This window comes from Limanda limanda, chromosome 2 (genome assembly GCF_963576545.1).
Source record: "Limanda limanda chromosome 2, fLimLim1.1, whole genome shotgun sequence".
In the NCBI taxonomy this organism is placed as follows: Eukaryota; Metazoa; Chordata; class Actinopteri; order Pleuronectiformes; family Pleuronectidae; genus Limanda; species Limanda limanda.
This window is the reverse complement of record NC_083637.1, coordinates 18,044,072-18,054,286: the sequence shown is the minus strand read 5'-3', so window position 1 is coordinate 18,054,286 and position 10,215 is coordinate 18,044,072.

The window sequence follows — 10,215 nt, the reverse complement described above, 5'->3', positions numbered from 1 at the left end:
CTCCACAAGCTGCTACACAGACAACATCAACATCAGTGTTTCCCCCAAAACAGATGCAAACACTGCAATGAGGTTTTAAAAAAGTAGCTTTTAAAAATAAATTCAACTTAATATTATGTGTCCGCTCCCTTGAAAACTGCACGTACCTTCCAGTTGTTATGAGCGAGTCTTAAGTACTCAAAGTGTAACTTTCCCCTTTATCTGTCTGATCAGTGTTTGTTTTACCACATTCAATGTCAGTGTCTGATTCTGGTCATTCCACCTCTCACACGTCAGCCCCAGCAGGCCCCTTCACACCTCCTCAGAGCTTCTTTAAGAGGATGTAAGTGAAGAGCGTCAATACGCCGGCAGACAGCAGCCCGATCACACACTGGTGGATGGTAATGACGTTTTCCAGGGCGTGGATGCGCTCCTCCATGGCGTTGGTGTGGATGTAGTCATAGATGGAGGCCCCGATGCTCCACACCGCCCACACAGCATCCACCACCGCTTTTATGGTAGGAGAGACCATCGAGAGGGCCGCCTGCAGCCGGGCGCAGGACGCACCCGCTGCTGACAGAAGAGGGTGACACACAGAGCAGTGAGGAGGGAGAGTCATGTGTGGGCAATGTGTCGGCCTCTAAAACACGTCAACCACAGAGAAGTGTGTACGACCAAGAACCACGATTGATTGTGAATAAAGCTAAAACTGTCTGTTAGAAACTTCTGATGGCACAGAAGTCAATTATTGTTTTGCATAAAACTCATGTGATTGGATTTTGAATATAGTAACTACTACATTATTGCTTTTGACTGATTTTCCCTCAAATCACAATAATCATCATTGATTAATCTTCAAATTATTTTGACAATTAATTGATTTAGTGCTTGGTTGATAAAACACCAGAAAACTGAAATGACATTGCTCAGTTATAATGAGCATTATAATCTCCTTTTACCTGATTGAATGTTATCAAAGTGTTGTTTTGTTATTCTAGATATCAAACTTGGGGGATTTATAAACATACCATACTACAACAAGGAAAAACCTCAAACTCCCACATTTACTCTGGAACCATGACATGATTTGATATTGTATGCTTTTTTGTTTTACACCTTTACTTTGGAAGTGGTGATCATTCTTTTATTTGTCTAATAAATTTAATAAATGTAACAACCACCTTTCGATGAAACTACACCATTAGTAGTCATATCATTGCTTCATTAATAATCATTGATAATCTGTCTGAAACTGTTATTCTGGCTGCTTTTACCTTTTGATTTTTTAAGTGCATTTTGCTGATAGCATTGGATAGCAGTTTAGTATTGAGATAACTCAATCTCAATTCTTCATTTAATATGTGGATCTAGTTATTTATTTATCTTTTAAACTGCATTTCAATTCCATAATGTACTTATATACCAACGATGGTATTGAACCAATATTGGCCCTCATAACTATAGAAAGACACACACACACACACACACACACACACACACACACACACACACACACACACACACAAACTGTTGTTACAATGTTACTATTGTAGACAATATGATACATTTAAAGTTTTTTGCTGTTCTATTATTTTGATTGATGATTCTTTGTTAGTTTTTGATTGTAACACTTCTCTTCACGTCACTTCACTTCAAAGGATACATCATGGTGTCCTTTGTTCTGGGGTATAAAGGTAGAGCTTTCATGGACAGTGTCAATTCCACCATATGCAGTCGGAGAGAATCTCACGAGCAAGATCAGGAAGATTCAGGATTTCAGATTGATTCTCAGCCTCATTATTGAACTGAAAATAGTTGACTTAACAGGATGTCATTGTCGGATTCCTCTGCTGCCTCAAGTAAAACCCTGAGAAAATCAGATGAAGCTGAATGTATCTACTGTGAAAACACACACAAATGTGTGTAAAACAGATCTTTAAAGGGAAAATACTCACCACTATGCCAATGGAGGGGTGGGTGAAGTGTTTGAGTCCAGAAAACACTTCTGGAGTCTCAGGGGTAAACAGTGTTAGAGCAGAATCCAATACAATCAAAGTCAATGGTGATCAATTCTTCCAACGTTAAAGAACAACAGAAGCATAGAGGGCCTCCATACTGTTCCAGTGTGTGTGTGTGTTTTTTCTCTTGTTTTTTTCTAGTTTTAAGAATTGATCACCAGTTACTTTAATTGTTCTGGATTTGGCTGCAACGCTGTTTACGCCTGAAAATCCTAAATTGTTTTGTGAATTCGAACACTTCTGCAGAGTGGTGAGTAGATAATGAGTTAATTTTCATTTTTGACTGAACTATCCCTTTAAATGGACAGTAACACACAACAGAGTGTGTGTCACCTTTTGCACTAGCTTCATGTCAAAGAAAGAATAACTCACTGTATGTTACTTGAGGCCTATGATGTTTTTGCTGTTTTATCACACATGAACATTATCTTGTCTGATCTGTTCACTGAAAACATAAATAATTTCAGTCATCAGGAAATCAAAACAATGTTTCTAGTCTTCACTTGGTCTTAAAATGACATCAGCAGAAATACAAAGACTCTTAGTTCAGGTTGTGCGTTTTTTCATATTGTGTTGACTGAACGAATCTCTCACAATGACATATTTTTCTCCACCATCTCTCTCCACTGTTACAGAATGTAAAGTTAAGGTCGGAGAAACGCTTCACAGCAGCTCTTCCTCATATTTGGTCCTGGACTTTATAGGGCAAGGCGGCTTTGCCACAATCGTCGAGTCCATGAACCTCAGGACCAAAGAGAAGGTGGCTGTGAAAATCCTGTGGAAGAACGCAGAGTCGAACAAGAACGCTGAGGCTGAGGTAGATGACTGAAGTCTGTGAATACAAATTCCTGTGCTCAGGTGTTGTCTGCTCCATCAGAAAATGTAGCTGATCACAAACAGTTGATTGTCTTGTCTTATCGTTCCTCCTTTCTTCTCTCCAGGTAGCCATGTTGAAAGTCATCAGTGAGCTGGGTTCAGATCGCACAAACATTGTCAAGTTCTATGAACAATTTGAACACATGGAACAGACCTGCTTGGTGTTTGAGAGGCTGGACATGAGTCTCTTTGACCTGCTAGAGCAGCAAAAGTGGAAGCCCCTTCCACTATGTAAGATCCGCTCAGTTGCAAAGCAGGTATGTAGCCGCGATCAATGAAGCATGAAACAAAACCTAAACCGAACACCCAACAAAACCACATGGATAAAGAAATGCTACATGTCATTTATTCCTTCTGCAGCTCTTGGTGGCCTTGGATGCCCTGAAAGATCTTGGCGTCCTGCATACGGACATCAAACCGGAAAACGTTATGATAGTTAACATTAAAGTCAGGCCGGTCAGGGTGAAGCTAATTGACTTTGGTTGCGCTCTGATGGGATCCCAACTCGAGCTGGGGATGGATCTCCAGCCGTATGGGTTTAGGTGAGTTCATCCTGAAGAGTCTCTGGTTGGCAACATTATTTTCTCTGCCCTGAAAATGTTCCAAAAGATTTTTCATCTTTGGTTGATGTCTTTCCTTCGCAGGGCTCCAGAAATTTCACTTGGCCTTCCATTCACCGAGGCTATAGATGTGTGGGGGGTCGGGTGCATACTGGCCTTCCTGTACCTGGCTCAAAACCTGTTCCATGTAGGCTGCGAGTATCAAATGGTATATATCATCTAGCCCAGGGGTGTCCAAACTATGGCCCGCGGGCCAACTGCGGCCCGCCATCCATTTTTAATTGGCCCGCATCAATGTCTAAAAATATAATTTATAATAAAAAATAATAATAATAATTTTTAAAAATTTTTTTATGAAACTCAAAATTTAGTAGCGCTCAAATAGCACTTACTTAAAGCACTTTGTTTTGCTTTATGGGGCCAGGCTTCTTCGACAGGGTAGAGGCCGGTGCATGCTTCTGTGTTTTCAGAGACACGCAAGAAGGGGCACGCAAGCACGCAAGAGCCCTTGCGTGCTTGCGTGCCCCTTCTTTCGTGCTTGCGTGCATTCACCAATTTTTGTAACTATACGACAAAGCTACGCAAGCCTCACGCAGCCCGCAAGGCTGTGATTGGTCCACTAACTACATCCTTTCCAGAGTCATATTTCCGGTTTCATGCCCCATAATACCGGCAGAAACCAAGGAAGATTTAGAAGAACGGTTATGGACCAAATAGAAGAGCACTTGGCAGAAGAGATCTGAAAGTATGAGCACTTGTATAACCCATCACTGACTAAATACAAGGACACGCAGATGACTTGCAATTCCTGGAAGGAGATCTCGGCTAACGCCGGTTTGCAGGTCGACGAGTGTACAAAGCTGTGTAGAAAGATCAGATCGACAAAGACTGCCACACACAAAGAAGGTGTCTCTTAGGTTGTCTTCGACAAAAAACGTTACTCCACCTAGTGGTCTGGCGGTGAATTGCTTTGCTGATTTGCTAGCTGTCCCTCAGAACGCCACGCCCCCCCCGCCCTGAGCGACGCGACTGTCAACAGTCCACTCCAGGGCAGGGGGCCGTGGCGGCGCGAGTGGCCCAGTCCTTGGTATTTTTTTCTGTAGGTGGCCCTCGGGACAAAAAGTTTGGACACCCCTGATCTAGCCAAATGGATTTTTATTTATCTTTCATATTCAAAGAGAATGCAAGCTGATGGGATTCTCATAATGTGTATTCTATCTGCAGATGAAGAGCATGGTTGCAGTGCTGGGCCAGCCGGAGGACCACCTGCTCCGTGCTGGCAGGTGCACCCAGTCCTTCTTCATTGAAGAGGAGGCCGAAGGTGGCTCATCATGGAGACTGAAGGTAGAGTAACCACTTTCTTCTTTCTTTGAGAATTTTGTTGGGGAATTTTTAAATCATACTGCCGTCTTCTCATCTTTTTTTCCCTTTTATTCCTTCAGACTGCAGAAGAATGTATTGTTGCAAATAAGATGAGAACAAACACATCCAACAGGTTTATCAAGCATCCGAGCTCTTTGAACGACCTGGTCCATGTGAGTACTCTCGGATGTGTTGTAGAAGTAAAGACTGGATCTGTACCAGTTATCTGTCATTTGGGAGCTGGACCATCTGACCTGAAACCTGTTTTCAAATCCAGATCCATCCAAAATTGGGGGCCGCTGAGTTTGAAGACCGCCTGGCCTTTGTGTCCCTCTTAGAAGGTATGCTGCATCTAGACGGGCGTGTGAGGATCTCTCCTCGTCAAGCTCTGCAGCACCCCTTCATTTCCATGAGCCACCTGAGAGGGGACGTCCACAGCAGAGACTAGTGAGTGACCACATGTTGTCCCATACTGAAACTCAAACACCTTAAGTTGGATGGACTGATGGTTTTAATTAATTCACACTGACTGATTTAGTCTGACCAACTCCCAAACTGCAATGAGGGTCTGCCCAGCTGAGGACTGGCTCCACTGTGCTGCCCCACACGGTGGTTACACTGGCTCCATGGACAGCGTCTCCTGGTGTCCTGACGAGGCTGTAGACGTCCCCGCTGCAGCCACAGCTTCACTAGCTTCTTCCGAACGAAAGTGGACTGAACTAGTATTAATTTCTGTATTGGTGCTTTTCTACTTTAATACATGTTTCACTAATTAGCAATAGTTGTATCGTTGTAAAATACAGAGTTTGACTGCACAACAGTTGTTCTGTGTTCTGTTGTGGTTCAGGAGGTAGACTGGGAGGGTTGGGGGTTTGATCCCTGGCTCCTCTAGTTTGAAAGTGACAGAATCCCAGAGAGGGAGAAGGGAGAGGGAGAGGGAGAGGGAGAGAGGGAGAGGAGAGAGAGAGAGAGAGAGAGAGAGAGAGAGAGAGAGAGAGAGAGAGAGAGAGAGAGAGAGAGAGAGAGAGAGAGAGAGAGATCTTTGAGATTTTTCCAATCGAAAAATAGAAATCATTATGTGGATACATTTTCGTTTAAAAAAAAAGAAGCCTAATGCATCCTAGACCACCTCCAAATGTTGTTTCAGTGACAGATCTCATGATGCATTCAGATCTGAATCGTAGCATCGACCACTTGTGATTGGATCACTCAGGATGGATGTTGACAACTGGTCTGAGCGGTGACTTAGTGATGCTCAAACCATTACCCTTCATTCCACCTACAGTTGTTCTCTGGGGTTCTCTCATTCTTAGTCGCCAACAAAACCATATTTCCCTGAGGAGGCCTTTCAGCTCCACCAGGCCTTTAGAATTAAGACACTCATCATTGAAGCTCATGTGACCTGAAGCAGTCAGCATGCACGTCACCTACTGAATACACTGGTGAGAGAGATATAGTTTGAAGGTGACAGGTGAACTGTTACTCATTGGAACAGGAGATTATGGGTGAGAAGGGTTAGGGTTGTGTGAGAGGTGCCGGTGTTAGGGTACAGTGGTCAGTTTCACACGCACGCACACACACACACACACACACACTGGGTCTTCACATTCCTCATTCCTGCCCCCCTTTCTCTACTGCTGACGTCATTGCAGTATAAATACATGAACTCAGTGGATTCACGTGATTTGACGTTTGAGCTGCTCGGAATGAAAACTCAAAACTCTGCAGAGCAACAGTGAAAGAGTGTTTGTTTGTTTCTCTCCCTCACTCTCTCTCTCACACACACACACACACACACGCACTAAGACGAAGAGTGACATAATCAGAACTCACCTCCCTCTGTCAGATTTTACTGAGTGGAAGAGGAGGGTGAGGATGATGAAGAACATCCGTCCTGCTGTAGATGGTTTGGTCGATGATCTTGTTTCGAAGGAGTCTTGTTGTTCCTGTCACAGACCTGCTGGTCGGACATTGCTATTGGCTGCCAAGTCAGTGAAAATCACACAAGTCATTTCCGGTCACGTCCTACAAAATAAAACCGCCTCTTATGGCACCAGTTTAGGGTGACAGATATGTTCCAACTGTGTACAGATGATATGGTGTGACTTTAATATTTTTTCAACACCAAAAAAATACGGAATTTAAATTCAAATAAAGAATACAATAGTTTTTTTCAAATTTTGATTTTATTTTGATAAAAATAAAACAACTTCCCGGATTACTTTGGACATCTTTTCCACACTGAAGCAGCTGACTGCCAAATGAGAGAGAGCATCACTGCAGGCACTGAAGTAGAGCATAACTTAGGCTACAGAATAGAAGATCATTTTTTACAATAGCTAAAAGAGTGCAACTTTAATAATAGAAAATTCAACTATCAATACAATCGGATTAAATTATAATAAAATATATTAATATTCACAATAGTTGTAAGAGAATTGATCATCAATGGAGTGTTAATAACGACAATAGGATAGAAAGAAACATATCAATAGAATGGGGTATAAATATTATAATAGAATAGAATAAAATTGAGTCAAGTCAAAGGCAACTTTATTGTAAATTCTGCCATATGTACAGGCCATAGAAGGGAGTGAAATGGTGTTTCTCTCTGATTCCTGGTGTAAAGATATAAGTAGACAGAACATATAAGTACACAAAAACAGAACATATAAGTACATAACATATTAAGTACTCAAAACATATACACAGTACAACATGGTATGCAGTCCTAAGGCATGCAATGGATAAGATAAGTTTGGAATAATGCAAAAATGGATTAAGAGTGCAAAAATACTTCATGGGAAGTTTTGTAATGTACATCCACAGGATGTAGTAGATGCAGTTGTTGTATGATAGAGTAGAATAGAAATTAATGAAAATGAAAATCAACAGCAACCAATGGAGAGAAGAGCCTGGGGTGAGAGGGAGATGAACTATCTTTTAAAATGTGAAACATATAATATTTTTCAAGTGGAATACTTAATGGAATGGAATAAGTTTACAGAGCTTGATTAATATCAACAGAATCCATTAGAAGAGGGTAACTAAAGTAAATGTCATTGTATGGTACTTATGACAATAAAGACTTTTAAACTCTTAAACTAAGCTGCAAAGTATGTGACTGTAAGACACACACACACACACACACACACACACACACACACAACACATGTTTGCCATCATTCTCATCTCATATTTCACTATGGAACTGGACTGAATCCTTGGTGTTCAAGTATCACTCACCTGACACCAATGCCAACAAAGCACACTGAACCCAACTGAACAGAATATTAAGCAAGTATAACAGTGGGTTACAACAGAATGCAAAATATCTGAATAAAACAGGAGCATGCAAACAAATACAGATTAGAACATCATTTAAAAAAGACTACTAGGAAATAAGAAAAAAATCAGGCTAGAACAACAGAATATCTGTACCTAAGGTTAAATAAAAGATTAGGATAAATGCAAAAGGACACAGAGAACAAACAGATTATAGAATATAGCAAGGGCGGCTCCTGGTACAGGCGACATAGGCGGTTGCCTAGGGTGAAAAATGCCCGAGAGGGCGGCACAAGAGACTGAATTATCACGCGGAGAAATGCGCTCCCTGGGCCGCAGGGATGAGCCAGCCCCACGCCACTACGCTGCCATGAGTGGAACCAGGACACCAGTGGACACAGGAGCTGGGTCCGAACTCATGGGTAAGTTTGGCAGGCTGTCGTGTTGGCAGGACTTCAACCACCTGTTCATTGCCCAATATCTAATAATATGTTAATTTAAAAACAATAATGAACCATAACCATTTCAAATGAAATATATACAAAAAAATTAAATTAAATTAAATTAAAAAATTAAATTAAATTAAAAAAATTAAAAAAAACAACTGCGCGGCACATCCTGCGCAGAAGTCCATTGTGCAGGAATTGCGTGCAGGTTTTAAATTTTTTTAATTTAATTTAATTAAATGTTTCTTTTTCTATATTTAATTAATTTAAATTTACATAGTGTAATATATTTTGCAATTAATAGGTGGTTGAAATCCTGCCAATTTTAAGAGTTCAGTATATTGCCGGCACGAAGATAAGAAAGATTCTCTACCCACTAGGCCAAACCGCCTGTTGACTCCAGTGAGGAACTAAGCACCCTAAGAAGATGGACAAATGATCGTGTGTGTGTGTGTGTCCGTGTCATTCTATGCAGCATGATGCATACAAAGAGAAGTATAAAAACCTACTCATTTTGGCAGCATAGTAGGGACATTTGCTGATGTCACCATCCATGGCTCCGTGGACAGGCAAGCCTGCATCTCAAACACCCTCCTGATGGGCTCCCTGTGTGAACAGACACGCTGTGGTGACAGACTGAGGTTAGAGTCAAAGATTAATAAAAAAAAGATTAAATTATCAGGTTCACAATTCAGAAAGCACCGCAAAGTAGAGGAGGAGAAGAAAGAACAATATAGAAGTAAGAATCACCCCGATTGTGGACATCATTGTTTATTTTTGTCGACATGACATGATATGCTATCAGTACAGCTGATTTCAGACTCTTTATATTTTTTGTTATATATTTTTATTGTTTTTTATGGCTTACAATTTTGTCTGCCTGTGTGTGCATCTGTATACAATCCAAAAGTTATTGCGGATGCATGACAGTTTGCGTGTGTATGTTGGGGGGCGTCAATTTGAAATCTCGCCTGGGGTGCCAACATTGCCATATAATACATATACGTAAACTAAGCTTACTTCATACAAATCAGATATAAAGCCACTGATTTAATCCTTCCAGCGGGCTCCAGCTCCCCCCCCTCACTCATTTGCACAGGACAACACAGCTCGTGTTCGCCACACATACCCGCGCGCAGTGGTGTGTGCCACGGCTCGCCCTCGCCACCAGGAGGCGCAGCACGCTCACATGTTGCTGGTCTGGGAGGTAACGAGGGTGGGGGGTGGGGGTGGGGGGGGAGGTGTGTGATGAACCTGGGATGCGTACAGTCCCCTGAGCAGCAGCCAATAAAAGAGGGGGACACCTTGAGCTGCACGGCAGAGGAGCAGCCGGACCCGGGGCCGGAGGGAGCCCGACGCACCGCAGGATCGAGGAGAGAGGAGAGAGGAGAGAGGAGAGAGGAGAGACGAGAGAGGAGCGAGGAGCAGCTCCAGGCAACACACACACACACACTCACACACGCTCGGACGTGACTCCACGTGAGTGCCCTCCGCCGTGCTTCTCAAAGTCCATCATAATTGGAAATACGGTGCCACGCTGCTGCTGCGCCGCCCCCCCCCCCCCTCCTCGGAAACCTATAATTGGAGACGAGCCAATGACGCGCTGAAAATAACCGGGTTCCCACTTAGCACCGGTCCATTTTGGGGAGGGCCCAGCACGAGGGCGCAGCAGCATATATCAGCTCCTTC